We start from the raw sequence: 15,442 nt of genomic DNA, 5'->3' as shown, positions 1-15,442 counted from the left end.
ATTTGGTGGGTCGGTTCATTGTAGGTCATCTATATCACCTTTCGCGAGCTGTCAACCGCGAGGCAAGGCGTTTACGTTACGGTGCGGATACGTGTGCGTTACAGTCATTGAGCTATTATTACTACGTTAGTACATAATACTTCAATGGTTACAGTATGGAATTTCATACAAAGAATACTGACCACCTCGTGTTGATACGGTTACGATCCCTTTCCGGATTAATAAATGTGCTACGTCCTGAAATCTTTGCGATACGGCGCCGCACCGCAGCCGCATCGCATCGTGTGCTTTAAGCTCTATTGTCATTATAGTTATGTGCTGTCTTAACATAATTGTGGTTAAAACTAAAAGAAAACGACGTAATTGTCGCACACTAACGTTTCCAAAGTTAAGTTTAATTGGTAATTTCAAGTTGGGTCAACTTTTGTAGGTCACCAAAAGTTTCTAACTACTAGTTTTCTCATTAACAAGGTAAAAGGTTAAAGTGGGTTACTCCTACTTTGTTTTAACATCCTAATCATTTAACTTGCATTTTGATTTCTATGGTTCAGATTTTTTAAATACTCGCATGAAAATCTTCACATTGTTTGCCCCCAGCGGGATATGAACCCGTGACCGCGACGTTATAGACGATGCATTAATCATTAAGCTGTAGGTAGAGTATTGTGGACAAACGTCGAGAAAAACAAAACACTATTGAAAAAGATAATTGGTCATTTTAGACCTCAACTTTTTTCAATGCTTCGCTTCAGTTTGGATCATCTCTAATTTTGATAAATGCTGTTATGCTAAAAGCTGTGTGGATGACATTCAGTTAAATACTGTAACGCGTATGTTCTTAGTATTTTTCATGGTACACACATTATGGAAAAGTTATACATATTATTTTGCAAAAGCGTGGAATAAATTAAATAAGCACCATCAAATGCTACCCTTCTATTTTTTTACTACAACGTTTACGTCAGGTTAGGTTTTAACCTAATCGAATGATTTCCTTCCAAATGGTCAGTAATTTGAATTATTTTATTTAGGAAATAAAATATTTCGATCTCAAAATATGATTGACTTCAATCATGTAGTCCAGAACTCGTCAAATTTTTCTTTTATTACAAAATATCACTTAATACAACAAAATAAGATGCTACAGTGCTAAACTTGATATGCTGTCGCACTTTGATTAGCGTTTTCAGGAAATCACCTAAGTAAACGATACAAAACTAGAAGTAAGTATACATTGCTTCTATCATGACTGATGGAAATTCGTTACCTGCGGTCGAAGAGTCAATGTATGAAGTGAAGCGAGGACTTCAGCAGGATATGGTAGAACAGGCTGTCTTGTAGAGACACTCAGTACGGCCTCAGCTTTCGCGCTGGGCACTCGTGTATCGTGACCAGGCGATTTCGCTCGTCAAACTTTCCTCTGGGAAATACGCGAGATTTTTTTTCATAAATTCGTGATTTTCTCTTGTGAATTTTTAAAAATAAATTAATGAAATTATTTTTTGTTGTGGTGATGTGAATTTGACTGGTGTTTATTTGTAATTAATGAGTTTAATTAAGGTGATGAGAGGAACGCAGTTTTTGCCGATCTAGCCCCAGGGACTCCAATGAGGCGTTTCCTGGCATAGGTAAATATCTGCTAATTAGTATTATGTTATTATAAGTAATTAATATCCTTAGGGATTTTAATATTAAGTTTTCTTTACTTATACTTTAGAAAGAAAGGAACCCACTGGGTGGAGATTAGTTTACGAGTATATTAGGTAATGTTAAACTTTTTCTACCTTTTTAATGAAAAATTTAATAAGATGACAAAATATACATTTTGATGTTGATTTGACTCTTGATTTAAAAAAAACCCCTTGAAAGTTTCAACATACAACTTAATTATAAGTTATTAACAAATACTACGGATATTGAATCGATATTGTTATATTTTTCATAATCAAAAAGATCAGGGTAGTAACAAACGTAATTACGTTTGTTAAAGCTTTAATTAATGCTTTTTGTATACGCAAAGCAGTTAAAATTTAACGATGGATTGTATAACTGCTATTTACTGTAAACCTACAACAAAAATCGTGTTTTTAAAATGAAAGTCGTTAAGCTTTAGGATAAAAAATGTTGAATTATGTAACCTAAATGGATTACACATAGTGGTTCATTTGGATTACATTTAAATGTAAATCTGTTCGCGATTCAATTGCCACGCTTTTATTTGCGGATTTAAATAACAAACTACATCATGATAATAATATACAGGGTGTTCAATAAAAATCTTGACAAAATATCATCATAATTTTAGTTACAGTATGGCCATTGCTGTACAAAGTTATTATAGATCATTTCGACGATTTTTCTCAATTACTTTTGTAAAAAACATTACCATTCCTTTGCGTCGCGCAGTCGGGTAAAATACTAAATGGTAGACTGGGACTGAAACTGGGCGTAGGTCTACTTAACCTATGGATGGAACCCGAGAGGCCTAATTTATCTTTAAAATATTCTCTTCGTATTTTCAGGAGAGTTTCAGTCGTTCAGGAGATACTTTGATATCAACATAATAGAAATGCGATTAGCAGAAATTAGGGAAGTTATGGATATGTAGTTTCGGTTATGGATACGGTTACGGATATCGGAGTAATATTATACCGGTTTCTGTTACGGTTACGGATATCTGTGCTTTAGAATGCAATTTGCAATAGTTGTCCAACATGGTTCATTCATGGCCGCACACTTGACATCGAATAAAAAGTAAAAATAAAAATTGATACCTAAACTGCCTACATCCGAAACTATCCGAAACTTTTGAATTGGTTACGGTTACGGTTTCGGATATTTTTTTATTTCGGATATCCGAAAGTTTCAGTTACGGTTACGGATATCCATAAGATCCCTGGCAGAAATGCCTCTATTCATTCTTGTGCTACAAACCATAGTTTTTTTATTAGATTACACGTTTCAATAAAACAGAAAAGCAACCAAAACGACAATCCGTGAGTACATATAACTCATATAAAAAATGTCGTGTTAAGACACGTGTTTCTCTATTTTATTTGAAATGGAATGCGAAAGCTTAAAATATCTTTACACGTTTATTAAACGGGACAATATTATTTGATCCTCTAAAAACTAATTGATCTTTTTTGTATGTGCACTTTTAAAAATAAATGATGTTTTTTATTATATTTTATCTTTATATTAATTATTGGGTCTACATTAGTAGATCTACGGATAAATTTTGAATGATCTTCATTAAAGGTAACATAATATTTATGTTTAACATACTCTTTTAATATTTGGTAAACAAAAATAATATTTGATCCTCTTTTTTAGTTATTGATCTTTAATTTTGTTAATTTGATGATTTTTATATCAAGTTTGCCTTTTAATATTGATCACCTAATAAATACATTTCGATCTATGTATAACTTAACTTTAAAATATATTTGATCTAACAAAAAATATTATTGGTTAATATTTTTAATTAAAAAATATCTTTTAATTTACGCGGTACTTTGTGGTTGAGTGACAATCGTCCGTCATTGGTTACTGAGTTGGCCAAGGGCTTAGCGGCCAATAAGCAAGCAGAATGGTACATTGCCATGTTTGTTTAAATTACAAGCTTTGCTTAGTTAGGGACTAGAGGCGCGATGTAAAATAATTTCTTACTTCTGACTCCCTAAACCCGACATCATAATTTTTACCTCTTTATTTTTATCAAATCGCATGGTTGATTTTCTCTTAGTATACCGATCTCGACCGTGATCAGTGACCATAAAATCATCTGTCAATGGGTCGATTAGACCCGATAAAAGCACTAAACGATATTTGTTTACTTTTAGTGCGACATCGGGTCGTAAGGACCTGATAAGTTTTTTTTTCCAAATATTTACTGTGTTTGACGAAACAATTGCAAAACAATATTTATCTCTCGTACTACTGAAAAGACCGAATATATCCATCCCGCACCAACGCATCCAGCACCTAAGGTCAATTCGACCCGATAACGCAGTGTGAACGTGTTAAGTATGCTTTTTTAATAAAAAAATATCTTTGAACATCAAGTGCCTTTAAATAGTTTCCATCCTTTGACTACAACTTAATAAAAATAAGTACCATAACATAATTATTTTGAAGATTATTTGATATAGACAAAAAATAATTTATACAAATCGAATTATTTAAAAAAGTATCACAATATTGAATATTTGGTGCTCATTTCTTTTATTTTTGAGGACCAACAAGTAACGATCAGATATAATTTTTACATCTCAAATTATTTTTGCGTAGTTCAAAAGAGGTTAAAATATCGATCGATTTTATTTATTTTATGTCTCAAAGAAAGAGGATCAATCATTAAAATAGATGACCATTTAGATTTTTTTATTTGCCGTTTTTGCTAATTTAAAAAGATCATTTAAATACATGCCTTATTAAACACAGTTTTTTTTCATAATAAGTAGGACTCACTTCAATCTAATATTACATACTAGCTTTCTGCCGGCGGCTTCGCCCGCGTAGCATTTTGTCTGTCACAGAAAAACTTTATCGCGCGCGTCCCTGTTCCAAAAACCGAGATAAAACTATCCTATGTCCTTTCCCGGGACTCAAACTATCTCTATGACAAATTTCATCAAAATCGGTTTAGTGGTTTAGGCGTGAAAGTGAGACAGACAGACAGAGTTACTTTCGCATTTATAATAATTAGTATAGATTTAGCTTGACATGGTCTTATATCGTATTTATTACATAACAGATGGATATTCCAACATTGCCATCAAGAAATGGGGAGTCTAAGCACAATAGACTATTAAGAAATGGACGTAGAGCATGTATTTGATATTTGATTACAAAAAATAAGTAGAGCCTGAGGGTAGTCTGAAAATCCATAATACTTTAGAGACGTACAAAAGAAAAACTCCCTTTTTTATTATTAATTAAATGTTATAAATAATATCTGCAATTTAGTACAGGAAGAATTTTGAAATCAAGATAATGTAAAAAAAAATATTAATATCATCATCATCAACATTTCAGCCACAAAACCTCCACTGCTGAACATAGGCCTCTCCCAATGATTACCACATCGCCCGGTTGGTAGCGGCCTGCATCCAGCGCTTTTTTCTACCTCCATGAGGCCGTAGTTCAGTATGATTGTTATTAATTTTCATTATGTAAATTATCAGATTTATAATCTAAAGCATATAAAATTTTATATTAGACATAACATTTTAAAGGCTTTTCAAACGCACTAAAATTTCACCATAAAATCGAACATCATAAAATGACACGTAAAGAGAAATTAAAAAGATCGTAAAATCACTATAACTATAAAGTTTAGAGCTATTTTAGAAGTTTTAATGCTCGCATACTCGTATCTGATCATATTAACAGCTCATTAATTTTGATACGATCTAGTCTCGGATTCGAGGGCAAAAAGCATTATGAACGTGAAATAAAACACTTTATCGTGTCGTCATAATAGTTTGAATCATGCATTTACAATCATATACAATATCTCACTGATTGAGTTAAACATGTGTATAATAATAATTATGTATTGTTGACCAAATAGGTATTTCTATTTCAGTTCATACCATGAATCCCTCTACGCGCATTATGGCTAATAGGCTAGATGACAAAATTCCAATTATTTGTCCGTCAGACAGATAATTAGAAAATATTAGACTCATATTTTTTATTTTCTTTCATAATTAAATAATAATACAACAACTCAATCTCTCATAACATTATATGTGATTGCGATCAAATACATTTAAAAAAAATTGTAATTAATAAGCTCTGTTCTTGAAGTCAGTTCATAGAGCTTTCATGTTTTGTACAATACGTTTCCCGTAACGTGTTTTTCAATAGAGATACCATTTATTTCAACTTTCATTAGTTCTGTTTTTTACCTTTTTTCGACTAAGTCCATAACTTTAGTCTTCTGCTGAATGATTTGGTTCAAGATTAAAACATATGAGATGAAGAAGAAGGATCAACTTTAATGTCATATTCCACGTTTTGGCTCCCAAGGTCCGACCACATTTTATGCGAATATTATTATTATCTTTCAACGTATTTTTTCCATCGTCCCCATATTATTACTACATAAAAATATTTCGAATACTATCGGAGCGTTATGGCTTCCTTTATGGGATGCCTTTAAAAGCCTTAAACGTCTTTTGGGGCTTAAAATACCAAATATCAACGGCCGTAACTTCTTCGTAGCCTTTATAAGTAATTTCAAGTAAAAATTGCCAGCGGTTCGGTTGACCTTCTTGCTTTATAGCTTGAACGCTATCTCACATTATACAGGGTTGCTTAATATTCATTTTGGCCCCTTTACTCCAAGGGTTATTTGATGGGAGCCATGCATAGTCTGTCTTGATAAGTTGTTGCACATAATTTAGCTGTTTTAGAGACCGTCTTGAGTGTTAGCTATAAATAATTGCTTGACAATTCTGAGAACTCTGTCTTTGTTTCAATATAACTCATTTAAAATACTTAAATAGTATTTATTACAAAATGAAATGAAATCTATTTAAGCTACATAAAACCATATAGGTACGTACTTTTTGTACTAGTTTAACGATTTTAAAGAACTGTATCAAAAGCTTTTGTTAGCCCTAACAATGGCTTGGATACAACAAAAACCAAAATCTAGACAAAAGTTCCAAAAAATGCACAAAGACAATTCATTACGAGCGAAAATCATTATTTGAAACGAAAAATCATCCCGGCGGGTGTTGAAAACTCGACGGCAAGAATAGTGATGTGGGTTGTGCGAATTATCGATGACTACTATCGACACATTTATACTTTTTCACTTCCAAGATATCGTTTTACGATTTTATTGTACTAAGTATGAACAAGGGCACTTAAGCGCTCCTGCACACGACGCCGCCACCGCGCCGCCGCCACGCCGTTGCCGCGCCCCTACACTGTTCATACGCACCGAGTAAAGCCCGCCGCCGCGTCGCCACCGCGCCATCAAAGCATAATTTCGTCAGCGGCGCGGCGGCGGAGCGGCAGCGGCCTTCACGCGGCGCGTATAAACAGTGCAAAGGCGCGGGGGCGGCACGGCGGCGGCGCGGTGGCGGCGTTGTGTGCAGAAGCGCTAAAAGGTAATACTTATTAAGATATCTTAAGGTGAGTATAGACCTTTTTCTTGTAATAATGGAACGAGCCGCTCTATCACCCTTTCACGAACCAAACGTGCTTTGGAATCTAAGTTTTTACCCGTTGTATCACTCGTAAGAATCCAGAAATGAATGCTCTGTTGTATATCCACCTGTAGGTGATATTTTTCGAGTTCTATAAAATATTCTGCTAACTTATCTTCACTGCTTATTCTGGGCTTAAAGTTGAATGTGGCCAGTTACTATTTGGTGTTACTTTTACATTGAGTAATTTTAAAGACCTGGGCTCTCTAAGCTAAAACAAAATACCCAAAGTTCTATTTGTGTTTCGTGTAAATGACGTTTTGTACGAAGATGAAAAAAGGCATAGTCGATACAAATAACTGTATCGACATTTTACAAAGTCAAATTGTCGACTATTCCCAACATTACGCAAGAGTGAAAAATAAAGAAAAACGTACCGTCTCACGCCACAGTTTCATTCACCCACTAATTGGAACTGGGGTGATTACGAACTAACCATAAATTGAATTTTAACCGAAAATATGAGCTTAACGAAATTATTCTCGCTGGATAGCAGAGCCGGATTGGAGGTTGATAGAGACGCCATGAAATGTAACAAGATTTGCGAATAAGGCTAGCATTTCACTGTTTTGATTGTTTGGAAAGGACATTTTCATTTAGTCCATATACCTCGTTTTTCTGTTGGTGGCATATTTTGAAACTAGCTTTCCGCCCGCGGCTTCGCAAGCGTGGAATTTTGTCTGTTACAGAAACACTACATCGCGCGCGTCCCTGTTTCAAAAATCCGGATAAAAGCTATCCTATGTCCTTTCCCGGGACTCAAACATAGAGATATATGGCAAATTTCATCAAAATCGGTTCAGTAGTTTAGGCGTGAAAGCAAGACAGACGTCTGTCTAACTGTATAGATTAATGCTAAGATATTGGGTTAAATTTACTCCCTGCTGATCAGAAGTGCTGATGTGTCCCTTTAAATCAGTTTTAACAAGAGTGTAAGTAAGTATTAAGCAGTTAATAAGTATCATCATCTGCATAAAATATCAGATGCGTTAGGTAATCTTATGAATATTAAACTTGTTTAAAAATAAAACTAAATGGCAATTCTACTTCGTGGGTTCGATTCCCGCCTTAGGCAGTTAGATTTTTTCAAGTTGTTTTTTTTTAATTCTTTTAATTTTTGTGTTTTAGTGAAAATGCCCCTTACTAATTTGTTCTTCCAAAATCTTAATCCAAGTCGTACCAAAATTTTAATCCGATACGCTACGATAAGAGGTTAGTTTTTAAACAACCACCTTCAAACACATTCCTTGAAACATAAACAAAACAATAAGGTTTTAGTAAAGCTGCTTATGCTTATTAATTTAACGTAATCATTACCAAAGGGCCCACCGGGACCCTAAATCCACCCCTGTGCAGATCAGTACGGGGCGTATCCCCTTTCCAAAGGGGGATATTAAGCCAATTTGCATCTATATGTTTCCCAAAAGCAATAAGAAGGGGAGCGTTAACGTAATAAAGGGAACTGTAACACCGCTAACTGGATTGAGGGAACTTTTAAAATATCCGACTGAAATAATTAATGAGATAATAAAGATGGTTATCTAATTAGGTGAGGATGAAAAGTATCTTCATAATTTTTAAAGTTAAGTTTTAACATTTTTAAAACTTTTTTCATCACTGACTACTTACCTGACGGAAAAAAATATGTAATTTTTGACATCATCATCATCATCAACAGCTCTTTACAGTCCACTGCTTGACTATGAACCCCCTCCACTATAGTGGAGGGATTTGCCATAATCCCCATGCTTGGCAGGCGGGTTGGAGATCGCAGTTTAAAAGATTGATGTAAGTTTATATTTTTTGACATGACATGGGAAAAAATATAATGTAAGCTTGTATGTTTCAAGCACTGTGTACATTCTGCCCTGTATCATACACTGTGTACTTCTGTCTTTCGGGCGCATCAGCGCCGCGGCGCCAAGATGGTATATGTATGTATAATACCAAGTACCTACAAATCCAATATGAACTGCAGATTGCTACCGCAGGCGATACTGCAAATGTACCTTTAGGAGTCGGAATCGGTCGGATGAATCATCATAATTATATTCAGCCTTTGAAAAACCAAGAAAAGTACAGTCGCGGAATGAAAAGGTTCGTCACCTTAGTGTCGGTTTTCGCTTGCACTAGATACTGTAAGAGTCAAACCTGCCAACATAACCGTGCAAGAAAGAGTGCTGCTAACATTTAAATAAATATGACGTTTGCTAACGGATAAGGTTTTGCTTGTTTATTTATCTATCCTATCAGTGCAATGTTACAAAATGTAGTTTTTTAATAGAAATAATAATGGCAGGTTGAACCAACAAGAAGGTTTTAGTTTATCAATCATAATAATCTTCTTGACAAGATAAATCGTCAAACAACTTTGATCTGAATAGTTTTGAACTTTACTGACGAACAGCTAAAGATTATTTTCTCTAACTCGAGATTATTCTGTAACATAGTTTAAAAAGGTAATATGTGCTCGCGATTCGTTGAAGGAATCAATTTGAAAACTGACGAACCTTTTCATTCCGCGACTGTACATTTCTTTCTTTCTTTCTATTAACAGAATAGTCTACATTTCAAGACCGAAAAGCACACAAAGCCACGGCCATAAGCTAGTAAAGTGAAATTATCATATCGCCTGGAATGCTACCTTCCAATTTACATATAAGCGAGGAAAACGATGAAGTAACTTTTACCAGTGAGCATTGGGGTTAAATAAGCATGATTTGGTTAAAATCTAACTCCCTCATGCATATGTATGAAGGTAGAAACGAAAAAAAACTCTGATAAAGAATGTAATTTAAATTGGATGAAATACCCATACGTGAATGGTGATGGTAATTTATTTATTTAATAAGGCTTTCTTTCGAATCAGAAATGAGGAGATCGGCAGGAGAACTAAAGTGACTGACATAGCCCGCAGAATCGCTTAGGGTAGTGCACATAGCTCCTAGAGCTAATGGCTGGTTTGGCAGGAAAGTTCTTGAGTAGCGACCACGAGCCGGAAGACGTAGCGCGGGCAGGCCTCCCACTAGGTGGACAGACGATCTGGTGAAGGTCGCGGGTGGTGCCTGGATGCGAGCGGCGCAGGACCGGTCTTTGTGGAAATCCTTGGGGGAGACCTTTGTCCAGCAGTAGACGTCTTTCGGCTGAAACGAACGAAAAAGCGAATAAGGCTTTTCTATTTAATACACACATTTAAGAATACGAGTGAATGTCAAAAATATGTGACCCCGAAAAAACATTTTCACAACTTTCGACTTTCATAAAACTAGTAACGTGATTTAGTGGTATAGTTTCAAACAAGAGTGATTTATGTGAACGCAGTAAAAGCATTTTCACACACCAGTTGCTGTGAATTTGGCAAAATAGGTAATAAAATAACAAATATTGTTGCGGTATTGTGGGGTTATATAAAAGTAATAAAGTTACTGTACCTATTTGACGAGGTAACATTCGGCATTGTTGGTTTTCGTGATAGTTCTGCTAATTACGATTACGTTCATGGCTTTAATGTACCGAATATTGTAATTACCTCAAAATAGACCTTTTGTTCGTTACCAAAAATAATTAAGTTACAGTAATTTTATTTTCGTAACAATAAATCGAAGTTTTCTGATTACAGCCAGGTTTTTTATAAGTAACTAGCTTTCCGCCCGCGGCTTCGCCCGCGTGGAATTTTGTCTGTCACAGAAAAACTTTATCGCGCGCGTCCCTGTTTCAAAAACCGGGATAAAAACTATCCTATGTTCTTTCCCGGGACTCAAACTATCTCTATGCCAAATTTCATCAAAATCGGTTGCGAGGTTTAAGCAGGAAAGCGTAACAGACAGACAGACAGACAGACAGACAGACAGACAGACAGACAGACAGACAGACAGAGTTACTTTCGCATTTATAATATTAGTTGGGATTTACTACCTACCACATTAATGTTAATTTATAAAATAATATCTGGACATTAACATATAATGCCACCTGTCTGCGGTTTTCCTATTTAACTACCTGCGGTTACAGGTTCAAATCCCATAGGGGACTGATAAATAGTGATGATGAATTGAATTAATATTTTGACAAAATGCGGCCAACTACAATTTTAATTTGGTCAATTAACTCAATATCATTATAAAGAGCACAGTAGCCTAATTAATTATTTTAATGTATATTATAGTAGAATAGAGTTATATCAAAATCGTTTCATTATTTTTCGTGAAAAAGTCACATCAATCTATTAATCCACCCAAATTTGTCCCACTAATATGTAAAGGGAAAGTATTGTAATGACTTTTATTAGTCCTTGATCTCGCCCGTATTCACAAACATTACTATGAGGTCGCACAGTGCGCATGGACGCACAGGGTGAACATAAAACAAAAAAACTCGCATCTCACATCGATATTAACTCTCCTTTTGCATTAGTTACAAAATAACCTTGATTCAGCATATTTATTCACAAACGATGCTTGCTTTAGTGAAGCAGCAAATCGAACGCACAGCGTTGAATAGAGCTTTTGATTGGATAATATGTTACCCTGTGTGTCCACTCGCACTGTGAGGCCTCATAGTAATGTTTGTGAATACGGGCGTCAGCATGCGTGAAATGAAGCGTCCTAGTGATTCACACGCAACAAAATGTTTGTCAAATTTTTCGATTCAAGTTTCAGTCAGTATTTAAAAAAATCTAAGCACCGGTCAGGAGATCTGTAACACAGTTTACAACATACTTCGAACTGGGTTCCAACTTCCAACAAATGGAACTGTCTCGGGCCATTCCGTTCTTGGGATTGGATTTGCCGTGGAACTGTTTGGTACCCGAAATGTAGCATGCCTTTTTACTGTAGAATGCTGTAGTTTTGAAGAATTTTATGTTACTTATCTTCATTTAACAACAGGCTGGTGAATTCAACGTAGGTATCTATATTAAGGCTGGGTTGCACCATCTTAATCTAACTTTGACAAACGTCAAAAATCTGTCAAACTACGACAACAACAACTACGACACTTGCATGTCACTATACCTCACTCACCATGACCAAGCTCCGTTCTGGCCAGATAAGCTTTACATTTAAATGTAACTAGCGGCCGCCCGCGACTTCGTTTTACTTAGGGATTGAATTTTGGAAAATCGTTCGTTCGAAACGTTCTAAAAGGCCCCCCCATGCAAAATTTGAGACTCCTAGCACTTTTAGTTTCTGAGATTTCGTGATGAGTGAGTCAGTCAGTGATTTTTCGCTTTTATATTATACTAGTACCGCCCGCGACTTCGTACCTACGCGTGGATCCCGTCTTACCCTCTTAGGGGTGGAGTTTCGTAAAATCCTTTCTTAGCGGATGCCAACGTCATTACATCTACCTGCATGCCAAATTTCAGCCCGATCCGTCCATTGGTTTGGGCTGTGCGTTGATAGATCACTATGTCAGTCAGTCAGTCAGTCACCTTTGAGTTATATAATATATTTTGAATATAGATAGATAGATTCTTGTCAACTAAGCTTATACTGATTCCACTGAATCGAAGCGAAGATGACATCTGTATTTTGAAAAATATATTTTTTATAAGCTCCACTTCTGTGGAAAGGTAGCCTTAACTAGACTATCCTAATATTGCCCATAAATCAAAACTCCATTAATTTAAACTTCGGCAGATAAGAAACAAAATTCATTAGCTGGTTTAATTGTGTAGGATTTAGGCTTTACTTAATTATCTTTTAGGCTTCCATATTTATAACTTTAAACATTTAGAGTCAATATTAGCAAATGCTGCTTGAAGTTCGTTCGTTTCAGCCAAATGACGTCTACCTGGACAAAGGCCTTCCCCAAGGTTTTCCACAATGAACGGTCCTGCGCTGCCCGCATCCAGGCTCTTCCGACCTTTGCCAGATCGTCGGTCCACCTAGTAGGAGGCCTGCCCTGCTTGACGTTACTGGAATAATTTCACAAAGTCTGCCAATCATTGGACTAGGTAATTAACAATCCTAAAACGTGTCACAGAGGAACTGGCTAACCAAAGAGAGCAAAAAATATTATGCCCCTACTAGAAATCGAACCAAGGCAAGGATATAGATATTAAATTATAAAGATAATATCTTACATTATCCATTGAGGCGGTCAAAATGTCAATTCAATATAAATTCTCACAAGATGGGATGATGACTGAGTAATGAATTCGAAATTTTATTTAGTCCGTCAGACAGATCATAAAAAACATACTTAAACACATTGTTACAACTTATAACTCAGTCATTATGGGAACGCCACGGGAGGATGTTTTTGTTACGTCAAATGTAAGCTAAATATGCTCTGTCACGTTATAATTATGTCAAAATCACCTCTCGCGTGCCGCTACTCACTGAGTTAAATGTTTGACCTATAGAGGTTGGTCTAATATACACCAAACTTGACAAGTGAAATAGAAACCAAAAAACAGCTCCAGCCTAAAACCTTTTGACTTTCTCCCCCCAAGGAATCACAGCAACGTCGTTTTATACCTACATTAATGTCCCCGTAAATCATTTTGTGTCATCCTGTCACCTTTTCGATCCTAATGAGATTCGCGAGACTCGTACTTTTCGTATTTTCAGGGTAAGTGCTATTTATTTATCTTGGGGAAATGTTTCGTTTTTTGTTTAGGCGATTTTGGTTTTAACTAGATGAGTATACAAGAAATAGGTATTTACAGGGCCAGACCGTGAGTGGCCACCGACCACAGCCACCGGTGGCCAGGGATGGCGACTAACACACTTTAAAATATATTTTTTATAGTGGCGAGTCGCGAACACTACTGTAGCGAGTGGCCGCCACGGGATACACGACACGTGTGTGGCGCGTATCCCTTGAATAAACGGGGCCCTGGGCCCAAAAAGCCATATGGTAGATCCGGACCTGGGTATTTAACGATTTTCTAAATAGATAAATAATAAATAATTAGTTTATTCATTAAAATAAAAGCATTATAAGAACTTATTATGCTAGAGTTTACATAAATACTTAGTTCAGAGTCTTTTGTAGCCTGAACTAGGTTAAGAACCTGTGTTTCAGGCGAAAAATTTTAGGAATTCAGTTGAATATAATTCTCTGCTGTTTAAAAGAATGCCAATGGCTTCAAGAAGTCTCATAAGTACGATATCAAATTTTTTCATCCAGTCGCTGACAGTTATATTCTTGAGGTCGTCGGTCCATCTAGCAGGTGAGTGTCCTTCATTTTACTTACCGAAACGTGTTTTCCGTTATAGTTTATTCACCTTTCAATGGTTCGGCGATAGATATCGTCAGTCAACCAATATTTAGTTGCTTTAGTTACAATTTTTGAATCGATTAAGTATGTTGATTTTCTTGACTTTTTGGCCGAATCATAAAATACTTAGTAGTGACAGACAGTCTTAAGAGAGTTTTTTGTTTTGATTTTTAAAAGCTTCTAACAAATGTTTATTCTATTGTATTTTTACGATAAAAATATATCTTCAGAATCTCCTGAAGACTCGTAGCCGCAAGCAATTAAACTGCGTGTAACTTTTTTATTATTTTTATTCCTTCTTTATTCAAGACTGTTTCAAATTTATTTTCTTCTTTATAATAAGCGCTATCAAAAATTGAAGACGCAGAATATCCGCCATTGTTTTCTAAGACTGTTCTGAACCAGTTAGAAGTTTCAAAGGTTTATTAAATTGTTTTAATTTACTCTTTTGTCTTTTGGACAAAGAACTTTCAGGGCGATTAGGTCAGGTAATTTTCATTTGATACCAAGAAATTTAAAGGTCCATTTGGAGACAAGCAACAAATGCCCAGGTTTGATCTGATAAATTGTAATTTAAGAGAGCCCTATCCTGTTCGCCTATGATGAGTAATAATAATAGAAATATCAGATAGGCGACGATTATGACATTTATAATTTATTATGCTTTTGTCAGGGGTTTCGTTCGTTCAAAAAAATCTAATAAAACTCATAAAATTAATTTTATTTTTTGCAAGTAGGCTTTTAAAAAGCACTTTTACAAGTCCCAGTATTAACCCTACCACTGCTTCGGGACAATAAATGGGTCAGTGCTTTATAAAAAAACAAGTAGGTACGGGTTTTCTATCTACATAGTGTGGTTTGAAAATTGTTAGTAAGTATAAGTACTTAGAAATAATGCGGACCTCTCTTGAAGGCTTTTCAAAACTACTCAGAAATTTCTAGAAGCAGGAGGCTTTAACTGTGCTGTAAAGACTTATATTCTAGG

The 15,442-nt window shown here is 35.5% G+C and overlaps 1 long non-coding RNA gene across 1 annotated transcript in view; it reads left to right on the top strand.

The window, feature by feature from the left end:
- The first annotated feature begins 1,368 nt into the window (after positions 1 to 1,368).
- Positions 1,369 to 15,442, top strand: part of LOC135081632 (uncharacterized) — an 83,664-nt gene continuing 69,590 nt past the window's right edge. Inside the window, exon 1 of the long non-coding RNA XR_010259227.1 lies at positions 1,369 to 1,628. This is a non-coding gene — a long non-coding RNA (uncharacterized LOC135081632). The remainder of the gene's footprint in view (positions 1,629 to 15,442) is intronic.

This window comes from Ostrinia nubilalis, chromosome 20 (assembly GCF_963855985.1).
Source record: "Ostrinia nubilalis chromosome 20, ilOstNubi1.1, whole genome shotgun sequence".
Lineage (NCBI taxonomy): Eukaryota > Metazoa > Arthropoda > Insecta > Lepidoptera > Crambidae > Ostrinia > Ostrinia nubilalis.
The sequence above is the reverse complement of the archived record's forward strand: the minus strand, read 5'-3'. Positions and strand labels throughout refer to the sequence as shown.